Genomic DNA, 17,679 nt, shown 5'->3' on the forward strand with positions numbered 1-17,679 from the left:
AGCTAGAGTTTATTGATAGTTGTGATAGTCATCATTGCTTTCAGTTTGAGAACTTGTCAGGGAGATTCATGGTATAAACCGAAATCGGGCATTCTGACCTTCACCAACCTGTCATCGAAAGTTAAACATAATGGCATAGCCAAGCATAAAACCAGAATGTACTAGTAATCAAATTTACACCAGAGCAACAATGAATTTTTTTAAAATGAGAATTTTTCCCTGAAAAGCAAAAAAGAAGAAGCAAGTGTTATATGTGGGGGTAACACAAAGTTGTGGTTTTATCAGCTTTTGCAAATCAAGATTTTGCAGCAAACAACACATTTAAGACACCACAGTAGTTTAATAAATTAAGATGTCAGCATTTACTTTTACATGCTGATGCGAGGAGGCTCGCTTCCAAATGACCACAGACGCTGCATTCATTGAAATGAATTTGGCTGCAGCCCATTTTATTAAAACCAAAATAGGAAACTGGGCAAGCATAAGGGGCACATCCTAGCCTCTGGGCAGCACCCTTGCTGAGCCCAGACCCTGGGCAGCAAGCATGCCGAACCCACCTTTGGGGCGCAGGCATGCTGAACCCGGCACCGTCCCCAATCCCTATTGGGGAATTGAGACAGAAAATTACTAGGTGCCACCTGAGTGTATGCCATTTACATGACACCCGTTCCTGCCAAGTGTAGCAAGCTCTTACAAAGCCTCTGTGGCTTGCATTCGGGAGCACTCCCCACCCCCAGACCTCTTATTGAAGCCCCCAGCCACAGGGAGGTCCAGCATGCAAGCTCAGCCTCCCCATCAAGGATGTGCTCCTATGCCCAAAACCACCACTGAGCTGGCCCTCCAGCTCCCGCCACAGCTTCCTAAGCCCTAAGCCAATGCAAAAAATGCAGGCTGTATAAGCATGTAACCACCCAACTCTGCCCTGCTCAGACAGGTGCCACGCCTGGTAACGGGAGATTTTCGCCTGAGGGATAACCTCAATGCCCAACTCCCATACCAGTGGGGCTGCGGCCTTGCGCATTGAACCTCCAAGCCTTTAGTCCTTGCAGTAAGGCATGCCATATAGCATGTAACCTCACATCTCTGCCCCATTCGGACAGGTGCACGCCATCATGGCAAAATGACACTGCCTGGCAATGAGAGATTTTAGCCTGTGGGATAAGCTCACCACCCGACTCCCATGCCACTTGGGCCGCGTCCTTGCATATAACTTATACCTGGCCCAGTTTGAAGCTATTGACTAAAAACCAAGGTCTCCCTTGCTTAGCTTTTAGAGCTAGCAAGATCATGCTAAATGTGCCCTTGCAATACCTTCCACTCCAGCAGTGCCTATAACATCCTCCCACCTGCCTCCGTGGCAGGCGTGACCCAATTATCTGTTCATCAACAGCTGCCCAAGTAGCCACTTCCAACTGCAGCCATCCAGTCTGACAGCAACATGCCCTTCCAAGCCGGGATGTCATTCTTCTCCAGCTGTAGGACAATGGCGTGCAATAAACCAAATCAGGAAACCATGTCATGGATCCGCAGCGCACCCCATTCCCAACCTATGCATAGCGACATGATGGAGCCCAGACCAATGCTTTGGCCCCCTCCGGACCATGCAGCTAACTGACTGGCCCCTTGTACAGTGCTGCATCCAAACATCCATACACCAGTTCACTGGCTCAATGAGATTAAAATGAATAAATTAGAGAAAAGTGAGATTGTGCAGCTGACATGACGGTCCTAATGCAAAACAAATGTAGTCCACCATCCTTAGTGGATGAATCCAAAGCCACTAGTCAGAGCCACAGCATGGAACAAACTGGCATCTAGACAGGGGAGACCCATCCTTTGTGACCAAGGAGAGTGCCTGAAATTGCTGGCCCCTGAACTAGGACCGCCCAGACTCAATTACTGGACATGAGGACCCCAGGTGTGAGTTGTGGGTAAGGTTGCCACTCTGCAAGGCTGGTCTGTTTTGAAACTACCTAACTAGATCGACTGAACGTTGCCACACGCTGACACATCGTCAAGCTGAAACAGTTCTCTGGTGATAAACCGCTGCCTGCTGTGAGTTTGCAGGGAGGACCAGCACCAGCTCACTACCGTCTTGGGCTCCAGAAATGGAGCAATTGCATCAGGGATCCCCAGCATTTTCCAGAAAAGAAATGGGGGGCCCTAGGTGGACTAAAACCCCGTGGCTCCTGATAGCCAAGTACTGAAGCAGGAGACTTTAATGCTACTTCGCCCCTGGGCAAAGCAAGGTCAAGGAAATCGACCACCACTAAAGACTGGAGGACTCCATCCAAGGTCACGTGCAGCCCAGGTTCTGAAGCTGATCTGGAACACATCTGGCTGCTGGTACCTTGCGGGCTAGGGAGCTGAAACGGTCCGCCTGGCGGCAAGATAAAGCATCAGTAATACAGGTGGTGATACCTGGAGTGAAGCAACCTTAAAAACCTAAATCAGCCAGGCATAGCAATACCAACTCCTGGACTAACCGTATGATCCTTACAGAACGGCCAACTTGTCGGTTAGCCACCTGCACCATCGCCCAGTTGTCACATTCAAAGGCACCACATGGCCTCGGAAGAGGTTGTTGCATATGTAGACTGCAAACCACACTGGGAACCTGTCCTGAAGGATGTCCAAAGGGACCCAGAATGGGGGGGGGGGGGTGTACATCCCCAGCACCAGCGGCTTAAATATGAAACGCCTAAGGAATTAGCGTGACATCCTTGTGCAGTGACCATGCTAACTTTCTCTGTATCGTTCCAATATTAGTATGTATGCTGCCAAAGCAAGCATTGATGGTTAGAAACCATACAGTCGGCTTTGGCATGTGCAAGGCAGGTGCAGAAGGCCTCCCGGTGCCACAACCATGCAGGCAAAGTTAGGTGCCCTACCAGGGATAGCCTATTTCCAAGCTGCTTAACTACAAGCACATAAGCAACCACTTGGCATCAAGAAAGCAAAGAACTGTGGAGAAAATACAGGGAAGACCAGTTTCCTCTTAAAGAAAAACCCTGGCCACCAAACCTGGTAGTTTTGGGGGAAAAAGCCATTCCCAAGCAGTGTATCAGTCCTACCCTGGTGCCATAAGCAATCATGAACCCAATAGAAAGCTGAGAACTCTTACCACTTGTTTAAGATTGCTCATTTACCAAACAGAAAAATGTGAGGCACCTCATTTGTGCTAATTCAAACAACTGGTGATAGAAAAAACCCTACTGACTGCAGCTGCAGAGGCATAGCATTACGATTGTTTCTGACAGACTTTTGTAGAGTATCCTGTCCCTATTGAACCAATATTAAGAAGTGGTTTGGCAATGCCTTCCCCTGCCCAGTGACCCCGGTATTCCTCGGTAGTTTCACACTCAAACACCAACCAAGGCCAATCCCCATTACGTCAGAGCTCTGACCAGATCAAGCTAACTTGGGCCATCCATATTGGGCCATAGGGAACAGAAGTGAGTTCCAGGTAGCTGGTTATATGTCACTAATGAAGAGTGCTATGGTGCAAAAAATTGGAAGGTAATTTCCTTGCAGGACCCGTTGGCATGTCCTGTCATCTTCAACCTGAGTGAATTAACTGATCTGCTCAGGTATTACACTGTCTTGGGACGTCCTAGACGCCACAGGCTGGGCCTGCTTGATACAGGGAAGGCACCTGTAGGGCTTTTGTGTTGATTTCTGAGAACAAATTATCCCTCACCCCCTTAATAAAGCCTTAACAGGACTTCCCACCTTACTGCCTTCTAATTCTTCTAATTCAGGAGCAGCAGTGGTGTAGGAGGTTAAGAGCTCGTGTATCTAATCTGGAGGAACCGGGTTTGATTCCCAGCTCTGCCGCCTGAGGTGTGGAGGCTTATCTGGGGAATTCAGATAAGCTGGGTGACCTTGGGCTAGTCACAGTTCTTCGGAGCTCTCTCAGCCCCACCTACCTCACAGGGTGTCTGCTGTGAGGGGGGAAGGGCAAGGAGTTTGTCAGCCCCTTTGAGTCTCCTGCAGGAGAGAAAGGGGGGATATAAATCCAAACTCCTCCTCCTCCTCCTCCTCCTCCTCCTCCTCCTCCTCCTCCTCCTCCTCCTCCTCTTCTTCTTCTTCTTCTTCTTCATCTTCTTCTATTATCAAGGCTGTTAATAAGGCGTTCAGGTACATTTTTCTCTAGGGGAAGACAGTGGTTGTAATCCTGCATCCAACTATAGTTTCAACAAGAAAATCCCGCTCACTTATCATTAAATAACCACATTGCCCGTTGAAAACCCTAGCTTTTCACAGTGCCAATGTGCAGGCTTGCACTACCAAGGAAACCAAATGCTTGTACTGAATTTCACCAATTTAAAAAATGCTCGGTGCCAATCAGCTTTAATTTAAAAACTCCCAATAGCCACTTTCCAAGCCATGCTAATAGTAACAACAGATTTTTGCATAGCACTGTGCTATGCTAAAGGCTCTTCAAGGGCAACATCTCAACTAGTAATCCTCTCAGTAACTGGGCTTATGGAAAGTACTGCAGAATTTCTTTTTGGCATTTTTTTTAATCACACAAAGTTGCTTGTTTACCCGATCAGACCTGTGGTCTATCACGGTCAGCATCGCCTACACAGACAGGCAGCAGCTCTCCGAGGTCTCGAGCAAAAGGTCCTTCACATCACCCACTGCTTGATCCAGCACAGGAGATGGCAGGGATGAAATCTGGAACCCTCTGCATATAAAGCCAACATCAGTACACTGCAGCACCCTCAATGATTGCCTGTCAAATGTAGCTGCCCCAAATATTCTGAGGAGGGGCTGTTTTATAATGCCAAAACACTGTTCTCAGGTTGCTGAGATCTATAGAGGTATTGCAGTGCTCTTTTCAGCCACCTGATGCAAAACAATTAAAGCCCACATTCACATTTGAGGGGGGCAGGAAAACCGTTCATTCATTTGACAGGATCCTCTGAAGATGCCAGCCACAGATGCAGGCGAAACGTCAGGAGAGAATGCTGCTAGAACACGGCCACACAGCCCGGAAACCACACAGCACCCATTTGACAGGAGTTTGCAAGACCCTCTGAGTCTCCCTACAGGAGAGAAAGGCAGGGTAGAAACCCCAAAATTCTTTTTTTAAGTGGCTTACGCCGTGCTCCATGTCATCCTTCCACCAATCCTGCAAGGTAAGCCAAGCCAAGCAGAGTGTGACTGGCCCCAGGCCATCTTATGCGTGGCAGGATTCGAACCCGGGTCTGGGAAAGCATGTAGAGGGGCAGTAGGTTAAGTGCCCTCTTTCTTCTGCCATTTCAATCAGACTCCTGTGGGTTGCTATAATATAAAGTTTCCTGTGGGTCGCTATAATATAAAATAGCTACTGGGAGGCTGTGATTTTTAGGGCTAAATACAGAAATGCTAGAGACAGATCCCAGACCAACACCATAACCCTTCACCACATGAGCTCCACTAAAACTGGATGGCTGCACAGCCAGAGGCCGTGTTGGCCTAACCCAACAGACTGTGGGGGGGAGAGGGGGGGCAATATGCTATGCAAGCAGCACAGCCAGGGCCACATCCCCTGGCCCCTCCGTCTCTGCTGTAGACACAGCAGTGGAGACCAATTTTTCCTTAAACAATTAGACGCCCCCACACACACACACGCTCTCTGGAGCTCCTCCCACACTCTATGAGCAGCCACATTGCAAGGTGTGACAGGCCTCACAAACCCTGTGGCGCTGCAAAAGCCACTGCGGGTGTGAGTCATGCCTGTTCTGTCTTCTAGCCGCAGCTCGGCCTCTAGCCAAGTACCCTGGCTGCCCCAGAGCGAGCAAACAGCACTCTGCTCGCTCTGGTTGCCTTGAAAGAGGCTGAGGCCAGCCAGGCACTGCCTTATATAGGTGTGCCCCAGGCTCCCCCGTCACATGACCACCAGCCTGGCAAGGCCACACAGCTATGCAGCCGGGCTTCTCCAGCTCTCCCCTTCACCGCTGCAATAGCAGCCCTGGCTAAGTCCGGGGCTGTGTTTTTTGGAATCAATTTCTTTATTTGGTACTTGGCCTCTGTTTCAGTACACAAACAAAAATGCAATCTATATCTATGAATAATATATACACAAAATGTAAACAGCTATTCAAAATCAACTGACCATCAAAAAAAAACACAATGTTATAATTTATCTGTGAGGAAAGGACAAAAAATGTATAACTTTTATCCTCCATTGGAAACTAGCTGAATTGCTCAGCATGAAATTGGGAGACTGCAATTCCACTTCCTCTGACTCCTGCAGACTTCATAGTAATTGAGACATCAACTGAACTTGAAAACTTGGTGCACTGGACAATGTGGATGGGGAAATACTCAGTATAACCGATCTGCTGTAATCTGAGCCAACTGATCTGTATGGGCATTTGCTACCCACTTCTTTTGCAACAAGATTTGAAACTATATTGTTGCAAATCTTATATTTGAAGGCATGTTGCACTTTTCTATAAAATGTGCACACACAGTTTTCAGCTAACATGGCTAGTTCTGCTTTCATTCTCTGACATCTATACAAGTGAACAGACTAAAAAGCCGGTTGACACTGGGTTCGATAAACAGTCTTTTCTAGATTTCTAGATTACATTCTCTGAAGGAACGAACACATTCTTTTGGGTGGTCCTGTATGTGCCAGCTTAGAAAACTGCAGCCATTTCTATTAAGAATCACTCTAATAAACCACACAGACCCTTGAACATCCAGATTAGACTTGCAGCATGAGATATATAAGGCTGCAAACCTCTGCCACCAGCTACCATCTCTGCTACCAATCAGCTGCACAAAGTGTGTGTGTGTGTGGGGGGGGGGGATTACCATCAAAGGAGAGTCTACCCCAGCATGGCTGTGACATTGCCAACAATGTAGTGACATCACTTTTGGCACATACTGGAAGTGCCATCAATGTGTTACTGGCAAAAGCACCATGATGCTTGACTACGCCTCTCCCTACAGCTGGACTTGGCAACCCTACCCTGAAGACTGTTTGCAAGCTTCATCTAGTTCAGAATACAACACAGTTCTTACTGGAACAAGCTATCAAAATTTAATCATATGTTATATAGTTACAATGGCTTCCAATTTGCCTCTGACCATCATTCAGGGTGTTGGCTTTGACCTCAAAAGGCATAAGAGGTGTGAGTCATCTCCTTCCATATCGACCTGCTCCGATCAGTTCTTGAAACTATTCTGCAGGAAACTCCCTTGTTCTGATGAAATTTTGGCAAGGACCCACATGAATACCATCACCTAGTAAGTTTATTTTACAGCCTCACTCTCTTTCAAATCATAGGCAGTCTTAAAATGGTAATTGAATACAGCATTGTAAAGTTTATTTCCCCTCAAATCAATAAAAATATTAATAAAAACAGACCAGTGAGGAGCCACAATTTACTGTCTACTGAAGTTGGTAAGCCATGCAGAAATGTCACAGTATTGCCAGTAACTGTTTATTGAGAATGGAGGTCAGAGGTGCTGCCATTCCCTTGCACATTTCCATTTAGTTTTCCAGTTGGTTTCCTATTTGTGGCACACCATCACACTGCTCTGGGATTGTATGACTATGCCACGTGTGGCAAAAGTTTTAGGTCGAAAGACCTGTTGACAAATAAAATCCAAAACCTGTTGGCACATAATTAGAAACACCACTAACAGTCTTGCATCATTCATTTATTAAAATATTTCTATACCCCTTTTCCATAAGTTAAACACAGTGTGATTACTTATGCTTCTATTGGCATTTGGGCGGGGTCCTCAAACACACTGACGAATAGACTAATATCTCTTTGGTGTTTGCTTTCAACTGTCTTTGCAATATTTCCCCATCCCCTTTTTTCTGATACTTGTAGCTTTTATGTATAAGAATATCTGCTATGGCCATACTATGTATCTGATGAAGTGAACTTTGACTCACAAACGAGTCTGCTGGAATAAATCTTGTTAGTCTTTAAAGTGCCACTGGACTCCTAATATTAATAATTAATAATAAACTACCGAGTGGTAGGTACAAACAATTCTCATAGCAAAGTAATGGTTCTGTTTCAGCATAGAGAAAAATTTCTCTCTCTTGAGCACCCTACAACTAAAGAATTAATTAGAAAACGTTTTCCAATTAGATTGCTCCTCTGCTTACTCCTCCAGTCAAGAAAGAGCATCGAAATTACAGGCTGAAGTCAGACCGGATGCAGCTTCCATTAATTTTAATGCTGGCTTGATGGAGGAGCAGCAGCACCCGTAGTGGAAATCACAGCATGCCTGTCCTCGCCAACTGTTCCATTTCAGTAAGAGGAACAACCACTATTGGTCTTATGGAACACAGAAAGAAAGGAACATTTTTACAGGCCCTGCGGGGTAGCAGCAACAGGGAGCATGCTACTTTTCACTTCCCGGGGAATCCTGAGAGCAGCAGTAGTTAATAGAGGCAGAGGTCACTGAGCAATGAAAAAGAGCAAAGTGGATCCAGTATTTCCTGGGGGAATAGAGAACACGGTTGCCTCTTTAGCTGCACATATAAAACTTTAACGAACTGACAGTTTTAAGTGCTCAAGTATGACTCTGTGCCCTCCTCGCATATCACTGTCATTCACTCTTGCTTCTGACAAAAAAAGGATAACAGCAGATTGTTGCAATGGAAGCAGCTTTTCTATGACTCATAAACAGAAGGGCAGCTAGCAAAAAAGATTAGCTCACAGGAATCGCATACAACCACTCTTTGTTTTAGGAAATGACATAGGAGCTGCCTATGCACCTAATGGATTTTTTCTGTACACAAGTGAAGATTCTTTCTGATGCTGCCTTGAGCTGCATGATACCTGGAGGGAGAGCACTTTTTAGCAAGCTCACAAAATGGTGGGTGTGACCCGTGGAAACTAAAGAAAGAGGTTTGGGCCAGAAAAATAAAGCATTTCCTGCCTATGTTTACTCAGTGGACAGGAATCATCTTCAACCCAGGTTGGGGGGAAAGATCACTAGTTTAGCAATTTTTGAAAAACCCAGATTGAGAGGAATATAACAGGCTGAACACATTTTTGGGAAAAGAGCTTTGCTGAGTTCTTCTCCAAAACACTTTTTATAACATCCTAAACACATTATATTTGTTCTGTGTGGAATCCCTCAATGATTTGGATTTCAGAAAACAGGGCTATTTTTCTGTCACTTTAGCTGAATTATTATTAAGCAGCAGTTGATACATCATAATTGACTTGCTGTACCATTTTCCAATCTGCACCAATTTGCCAGGCCATTTAAGTCACAACTACTTTCTTCCAAGCTCAGCGCATAGACTTCTCAGGTCAAACAAGTCTCCATTGAATCAGTCACTGCCAACATTTTCAAAGTGAGTTTCAAGGTTGGCAGACCTCACTGCAACCTGGGTTTCATGACTTATTCATTGTGAGCAAAGCCCAATTTAGGACAGAAGAAATCTTAGTCACTCAGTGGTTAGTTAAATTGGCTGCATGTGTCTAATGTGTCTAAGGTGGGGGGCAAAAGTCATTAGGAGAGTAATCAGCATCTTGTTCAACAGCATATGTAATCTTGCTACATCTTCATTAATAAGGCTGTGACCCCTTAGCAGTTTCTATTACCAAAGCTTAAAATGCAATTATCTCTAAACTGAACAAGAGAGGAACTGTTATATTGCAAGGAGACACATGTTGTGCTAGTGACCCCTGAGATTTCATTCACAGTTCTAGACAGTTCCACCCACCAATACATCTCCTGATTTTGTATCTCAGGAGAGAAGACTCATTTCAAGATGAAAGCATGCTGCATTGCGCCTAAGATCTTTCACTCTGTTAACCAAGTGAACACAGACTACCTGGTTCAATTTACTCTTATTCTCTTATGTTAGCATGGTACTACATTCCATATGTCGATAGATGTTTCCCAGGGTGCTTAGCATATCTACACTACTATGGCAAAGCAACAGAACAGCAAGAGCTCATCTGGTTTTCTAACCATGTAACTGCATTGGTCAGCTTTACTATCAGCCCTGATCTGGTTAGTCAGACCTCCAAGGATCACCAGGGCTGTGATGTGAAGGCAGGCAATGGCAAACAACTTCCTAACATCTCTTGCCTTGAAAATTCCACAGAGTCAGCATAAGTCAGCTGTGCCTATGTGGGACTGCGCCAAATGCCTAAAAATTGTATTTGATATCAAGGGTATGAACCAAGGATTTGAAGAATCAAAATGGGGTTTCTGTGTATAGAGACCAGCAGGTCAAACTGCACGTAGAACCTTGTCAGTGGTTATGCAGGCAAGCAAAGATTCAATCTTTAAATTCTTGTCAATAAGGGCCAGTGACAGCAGAATACATTTTATAACTTTGTTTTTGTTAGAACTAGCTATAGGGGACGGCTACATGAATAAACAAAGCAATAAGAGATCAGAGGTTAGAATAGAAGGACTTTGATTAGTTTATTAAAATTTTGTTTTTCTATATTTTAAATGAACATAGAAATGATAATGAGAGATTCATATTTACTGGTATTCCATTATAATTATTAGAATCAAATGGTCTATGGGTTAAAATCATGTTTTAATTTTCAAACTGAGAAAAGGGAAGTTTTATGATTCTAAGGAATGTATGTAAAGCTTGTATACCTTGGAGGTATTTCTCTCTTTGGGAGCAAACTTAGAAAAGTAGGAAAACTAGTTACCCTTGAAAACCCGACATACAGAAGTTAGTTTTATTGCAGCCCTTTGCATATGGGCAGAGGGACGTGAGTAGATGACATGCAGCTTTAATGTGACAATGTTTTAGTCAGAGAAGCAATTTGATTCAAAGGCTGTCTTAATGTGACAAGGAGACAGATTATCCAATCAGATTTTAAGCTTCATGCCGAAAGTACATGAAAGGGGTATGATCTTATGGGATACGTTACAGGTATGATCATATGACGTATGTATTCTTTGTATCTATAAAAATGAAGTCTTTTCCTGGTTAAGGCGTGACTCTTCTAGAGAGTTACCCTAGTCAGATACTTCTGCTGTCCAGTTAACTTATCTGTTTCATACCTGCTTCTTGGGTATTTTCTAACTTAGTCTTAAAACAACTCAACTGTGCAGGACCAGAGACGCGGTTCTGGCCCCACACCTAGATGGCAATCAATCAATCAATGAGTACTGTTAAGGCTAGATTCAGCAGGTGCTATTGTAAACAATAGAATGCCTTTCCTAGAAATTATTATTAGAAGCCCATATTCAATTTCTGTGTCTATTAACTTCTTCTGTCCATTTACCAGCTACTGTTTCTGACCAATTCCATTCAATGCACAGCATCTAACATTCTATAGCTGATTAATCAATATAGCAAAACTCATGCTTTAACCAAATTTGGCTCCACATTGTGGAGAAAGGCAGGGTATACATGAAACAAATTGGATGAATTTTCAAATGCAATAATTTGGATTTTTGCATCAAAGTTTGATCTTAAAATGTGACTTTTGAATTGCAGAATCAAAATATGATGCCCAAAGTTCAAATGCAAATGCGTGGCTAGGACAGTTCATGAATACAAGGTACAATTTACTGAAGTCTGCTAAAAATGTACATTAGATACTGTTAAGAAAATACAACTACTGCACATCAACCATCAAATATTACACCTAGGCATTATTCAGTACTATGGCTATTACATGCCGACTGTCAAGGCCAATCCGCAATGATGAAAACACATTATGGAATTCCATGCCTCCCAGATATGTAGGTGCCCAATTAGGATGTGGATTGTGGAATGCAAGGGCACTGGATATCCCCCCCCCCCCCGGTGTGTGTGTGTGTGTGTTTGGTTATCAAGGTTACAGTAATAGACAGCTGGAGGGGGCATGCAAATGTTTTTCCAAGTTCAATATAATATTGTAAACTAAAATTGGCAAGAGATAATGTTCAACAAAATGTGCAGAATGTTACCTTATTGCTTTAAAATCTGTTTTGTAATCTTCTGCATTTAAAGGAAGAATAATTTGTTTAAATTGTGTCAAAAGGCTCCTGTTAAATCACAATATTAAAACATTCAAAAGACCTTCAAAATATGGTCCATGTTCCATTTTAATAGTAGTTTATATCACTGTTAGTGTTTACTGTGTTTCTCCGAAAATAAGACAGTGTCTTATATTAATTTTTTGCTCCCAAAGATACACTATGTCTTATTTTCAGGGGATGTCTTATTTTTCCACTCCACAGCTGCATGTTCTGGTGTTCTGTTCGACGGGCATGCTTCCAAACAAAAACTTTGCTACGTCTTACTTTCGGGGGATGTTTTATATTTAGCACTTCAGCAAAACCTCTACTACATCTTATTCTCAGTGGATGTCTTATTTTCGGAGAAACAGAGTAGAAGGTTGCTCCATTAGACAGCTTTTAGTCTGTTTCTAGGAAGACTAGGCCACTCTGTACAGAAATAGAAAGGAAAAATGTGGGGGTAGGGGGGATGGAGGAGAAAGATAAGCAGGGGTGGTGAGTTGGGTTACGAGGATTCTAAATCCTACCTTGTACTGTCTTCTTAAGGGACAGAAATCCGATGGTAAATTTGAAGAAAATATCCCAAATAAATAACAAAATGTGCATGAGAACACAGTCCTATCCACATTTACTTTGAAGTACGTTCGTAAGAACATAATCCATTTTTTATCAGACCAGTGATGTATATCATCCAGCATCAAGTTTCACACGGTGGCTAACCAGTTCCTCTGGAGGTCCAACAACAGGGCACAGAGGTCAAGACCTTCCCCTGATTTTGTATCCTGGCACTAGTATTCAGAGATTTACTGTCTCTGAATGTTAAGGTTCCCTTTAGTCACTTATGGCTATTAGCCTCTGATAGATTTAATTTCCATGAAACTGTCTAATCCCCTTTCAGGCATCTATGCCCATGGTTGTCACTATATCATCTGGCAAAGAATTCCACATTTTAATCACTTGTTGCATAAAACAGTATTTCCATTTATCTGTTCTGAATCTACCACCACCACTGAATGCACTCGAGCAGGGTTACCAGGTCTTCCCAGGCCCTGAGTGGTGTAGGGGGGTGGAGAGGATCTTACCAGGTTTAAAATGAGGCCTAGGCCTCAGCAGTGCCTGCATGATGATGTCACCAGAAGTGATGTCATCATCTTGATGACAATAGAATCATAGAGTTGGAAGAGTCCAGTCTGATGCCAAGCAGGAATACACAATCAAAGCACCCTTGACAAATGACCATCCAGCCTCTGTTTAGAAACTGCCAAAGAAGCAGACTCCACCACACTCCGAGGCAGTGTATTCCACTGTTGAACAGCTCTTACCATCAGGACATTCTTCCTAATGTTTAGGTGGAATCTCTTTTCCTGGACTTTGAATTCATTATTCCCTGCCCTAGTCTCTGAAGCAGCAGAAAATAAGCTTGTTCCATCTTCGACGTGGTATTCCATCTTCAATCATGATATTTAATGATGTTTAAATGTCCTTTCTGTTAATCACATTTCTTGGGACTTAAATTTGGTTTTGGAAAGGACAGTATAAGTAGTTATTTTAAGTTTCTGCCAATCTGAGGAAGTTCAGTTACAATTCAGGTCAATTATAATGGTACTGTTGGATCATTCAACTAACTTGAGGGTGCCCTGTCTTGTGTATATAGTTCCATTATGTTTCATTACTGAAGTATAAGCAAAAGTGGGGGAAGGAGGGAAGCCCCTTTCCTGCTGCAATGCAGGTGTTCTCGTTGGATTTATGGAGTACAGCTATGCTGCAGTAAAAGGTTTCTATGTACTGTAAAATTAACTCTTAAGCTTCACTGTGCTTTCTCCCTACAGTACAGCAAAATGTCATATCTTTGAAGTTTCCTAAGCAAGACATTTTTTACAGCTGTGGAGAGAATGGTGATTATCTGAACCCCAGTTGCTGCTTGAACTCAGAAAAGATAACAGTTGAACATTGTCTCAAAGTATAGTTCATAAATTTTCTTGATGGTAATTTCCTACCACCAGTCTAGGTCCAAATTAGTTTAATATCAAGCACAGAGGAGACCATGGCTATAGGGTTCATGATCAATACATTAAGTGAAAGTGGGGTATGATAAGGGCATACCATAGAAGATTTTCAAAATGTAATATGCAATATACTCTCTCAAGAAAGTGATTGCTTTGCTCTGCCTTATTTCACTGCATTCCATTTTACAAATATAAAATCCAACATTTTAATATTTTATCATTTTACTAGTGATCTGCAATATTTTAGAATTTGAGACCAACAAATTATGTTTAGAAGATGATGGAATACATCAATATTCCAGTTTGGGAACTGTTTCCAAGACACCACTGCACTATCAATAGTTAAAGAGTCATTTTTGCTCAGAAGTAATGTTTATCCTTGCCTGGAGAACCATGAAAGTTTTCCACATTATGGTTTGTAATTCCCTCAATTTTATAAGCTTGTCTGAAAAAAGATCACTATTTCCCTCAAAGCAAATTTTATTTTCTTGCAGCAAAGCATGCAGACCATTTTATCTCAATCCAGTGCATGGATTTGGTCCCCCTATACATAATTCAGTAACCAGATGGCTTTCACTGACAGTAAGCCATGGCTTTGACTAATAGACATGATTATATGAGCCAGTGACATGCACAAGACATACAGACTCCTTGTTTTGTACAAAAAACTCAAAGGACACAGTGCTTTGCCTACATTAGGAACACATGCATCTTCCCTCAGGACAGTTAAGTACGCTCTACTTGACAGGAAATATATGTTATTTTTAATAATAACACAAGTATTGCCACTCAGTTTTTAAAAAACTTTATTTCAATTTCTGCATAAATATAAGTTGAGCATTCATAAATTAAAATGGAAGAAAACACACAGTCATGCAAGATATGTTAAACAGACAGTGAATGCCATGCAAGTCTCAGCCCTGAACTCATTCACACAATAGACAATCAAAATGGAATTCCCCTGATGAATCAAGCTTTGATTTGTAGATCCAAAATAACATAACATTTTCAAAGTCCCAGCTAAAATTATCACTTCATTAAGTGATGACACCCAACTCTATCTCTCTATTCCACCTAACTCAGGTGAGGCTCTTTGGGTGCAGGACACTTGCCCTGACAGCAGTGATGGACTGGATGAGGACCAATTAACTGAAGCTGAATTCAGATAAGATGGAAGTTCTGTGGATATTGGGACCCCAAGTACAAGAGATCATAGAACACCTGGTGCTGGATGGAGAGGTGTTGCCCCTGAAGGACAGGCTGCAATACCTGGGGGTGCTGTTGGACTCAGCCTTACCCCTGGAATCACAGGTGGCAGCTGTGGTCAGGAGTGTCTACCAACAGCTCTGGCTGGTTTGCCAGCTTTTGCCTTATTTGGACACAGGGGACCTGGCCACAGAACTTCATGTTCTGATAACTTCCTGATTTGACCACTGCAATGCATTCTACATGCCCCCCCCCTTGAAGACAGTCCAGCAGCTGGCACTGGTGCAGAATGCAATAGCCAGACTGCTGGTGGGTCAATCTGATGAAGCACACATAACACTAGTCTTGAATGATCTGCACTGGTTCCCTATTTCCTACCAGGCCCAATTAAAAGTCTTGATGTTGATGTTTAAAGCCTTAAATGGCTTGGGTCCCAAATATCTGAAGGAGCTACTGTACCCATATGAACCTGTCCAGGCACTGTGGTTGAGGGGAGGGAACTCTCCTGGTGGTCCCTTCTCCTGATGAGGTGCCGGGGGAGGGAGTATGTGAGAGGACTTTCTCTGTGACTGGCCCGGACTATGAAACAGCCTCCTCATGAAAATTTGCCAGGGGCCAACCTTTTAATGGTTTTGGCATCTGGTGAAGATCTTCCTATTCACCAGGCCTTTGGCTTTTGACCCCATTGATGTCCCTCTGGAGGCTGCTGGTCTGGGGTACATGGGGAGTAGTTTTATGATTATGAGGGAATGTGGGAGGGTAGTTTTATGATTTTTAGGATTATTTTATACAATGATGACTGTCCGGGAGCAGGGGTAGCCCCGACCCCCTCCACAGCCAAGCTCGCCAGCCTGCAACTGGCGGATGGCCCCCCAGCAACACAGGACGCACGGAGGCTCGGCCGGCAGGGAAAGACGCGTCATTCCATCGGCCAAGGAACAAGGCGTTGACGAGCCCCATTGCCACGGCAGAAAGGGGAGGGCCGTGCGGGGCGAGCAGGAACAGCTGAGCCCTGTTGGGCTAACAACAGGAGGTGGCAGGGAGCGCAGAGGAAGAGGGGCGGGGTTTTCAACCCCCCGGCCAATGAGGGAGAATATAAAAGAGGGGAAGTCCGGCAAGGAGGGGGAAGAGAACGGGAAGGAGGGAGAGTGTGTGCGTGAGGGAGGAAAGGACAAAGGACATAGAGAGACAGGGAGGAGACCGATGGGAGGAAGACCTAAAGCAGGGGGAGGAGAAGAAGGCAGGGGTGAAGGTCCAGGGGAGGAGGGAGAGCGGCGGACTGACCCAGGGGAAAAGAACCGAAAGGGAGGGAGAAACCAACAGCCCAGGGGCTAGCAGGGAGGCTTCCCTACTCTCCCTGCCTAGTGTTCTGCGAACCCTGGGCCAGCTGTGGGCAGCCAGGACACCCTGTGGCTAAAGCGGCTGTCCCACTTAGTCCACTCCCCTGAGAACGGGAGTGAGGCCGGAAGTTCTAGCATACGGGCAGGGGAAGGTGGGTTGGCAACAGGGGTCCCAGCAGGGACCCCGCCCTGGACGCAGGACAAAGACTTTATTGCTGCTTGTAATTTTGGAAGCCATCCTGAGACTCTGTATAAACTGGGGGTATAAATTCCAAGAATAAAAATATAAATAAATAATGTGCCCTAGTAGAGCAGAAAAACAGCATTTAGCAAAACAAGACCAAAATAATCCTGCCATCTACATTCAAACATATCTTGTTCAAAATTCCCTTTTGGTGTTGATCCTTCATTTCATAGGCTCAGCCTTTTTGAGTGGACACCTCATTTGATTGACTCGACCATTTGATGATAAACAGAATTTCAGGTACATCTGTGTGGTGGCAGCATTAAGCAGGAGGGCTGGTTGGGTTGCTGCTGCTACTGCATGCTCACAATTGGCAGGCTTGCTTCAATCACATACCGTCCAGGGAAATGAAGTACAGATCACGTTCCATTGAAAAATCAACTACATTCTTGTGCATGTGTCCTTTTTGTACCTGATAGGTCCTTAGAACTCATCAAACTACAATTTCCAGGCAGCCCATAAATCTAACTAATAAAAATTAACATGAGCACGCTTGACGTTAGGAGTCAGCAAGAAAGGCAAAAGGGGCAAGGTTGGAACACCCAAGAGATGAATCAATGTTCCATTCCAGTAGAACTTAGATAACCACAGAAATCACTCTTACTGCAAGTTAGGACTGTTTACTTCTTGTATACAATAGGCAAATTGCTGGGGGAAGCCTTGTCATGGGAAATTCTTACAATCTGGACCCATTAAATAGTGTGTTAGACAGGGGAAATGAGGAAGGCAAGAGTGGACAGACAAGCCCCATAACTCTTCTACCATAAACAGCTGGATTAAAATACCTATTTAAAAATTTGGGTGCTGTGTGGTTTCCGGGCTGTATGGCCGTGTTCTAGCAGCATTCTCTCCTGACGTTTCACCTGCATCTGTGGCTGGCATCTTCAGAGGATGCCAGCCACAGATGCAGGCGAAACGTCAG

At 44.0% G+C, this 17,679-nt stretch overlaps 1 protein-coding gene and 1 non-coding gene across 2 annotated transcripts in view; both read right to left on the reverse strand.

The window, feature by feature from the left end:
• KCNIP1 (potassium voltage-gated channel interacting protein 1) overlaps positions 1-17,679 on the reverse strand; it is a 677,814-nt gene that overhangs the window by 560,517 nt on the left and 99,618 nt on the right. The gene's annotated exons all lie outside the window — the stretch shown is intronic.
• LOC125430378 lies at positions 2,687-2,793 on the reverse strand. The gene has a single exon (XR_007244160.1). It is a non-coding gene; the product is annotated as a U6 spliceosomal RNA (small nuclear RNA).

Source organism: Sphaerodactylus townsendi, linkage group LG03 (genome assembly GCF_021028975.2).
Source record: "Sphaerodactylus townsendi isolate TG3544 linkage group LG03, MPM_Stown_v2.3, whole genome shotgun sequence".
NCBI lineage: Eukaryota > Metazoa > Chordata > Lepidosauria > Squamata > Sphaerodactylidae > Sphaerodactylus > Sphaerodactylus townsendi.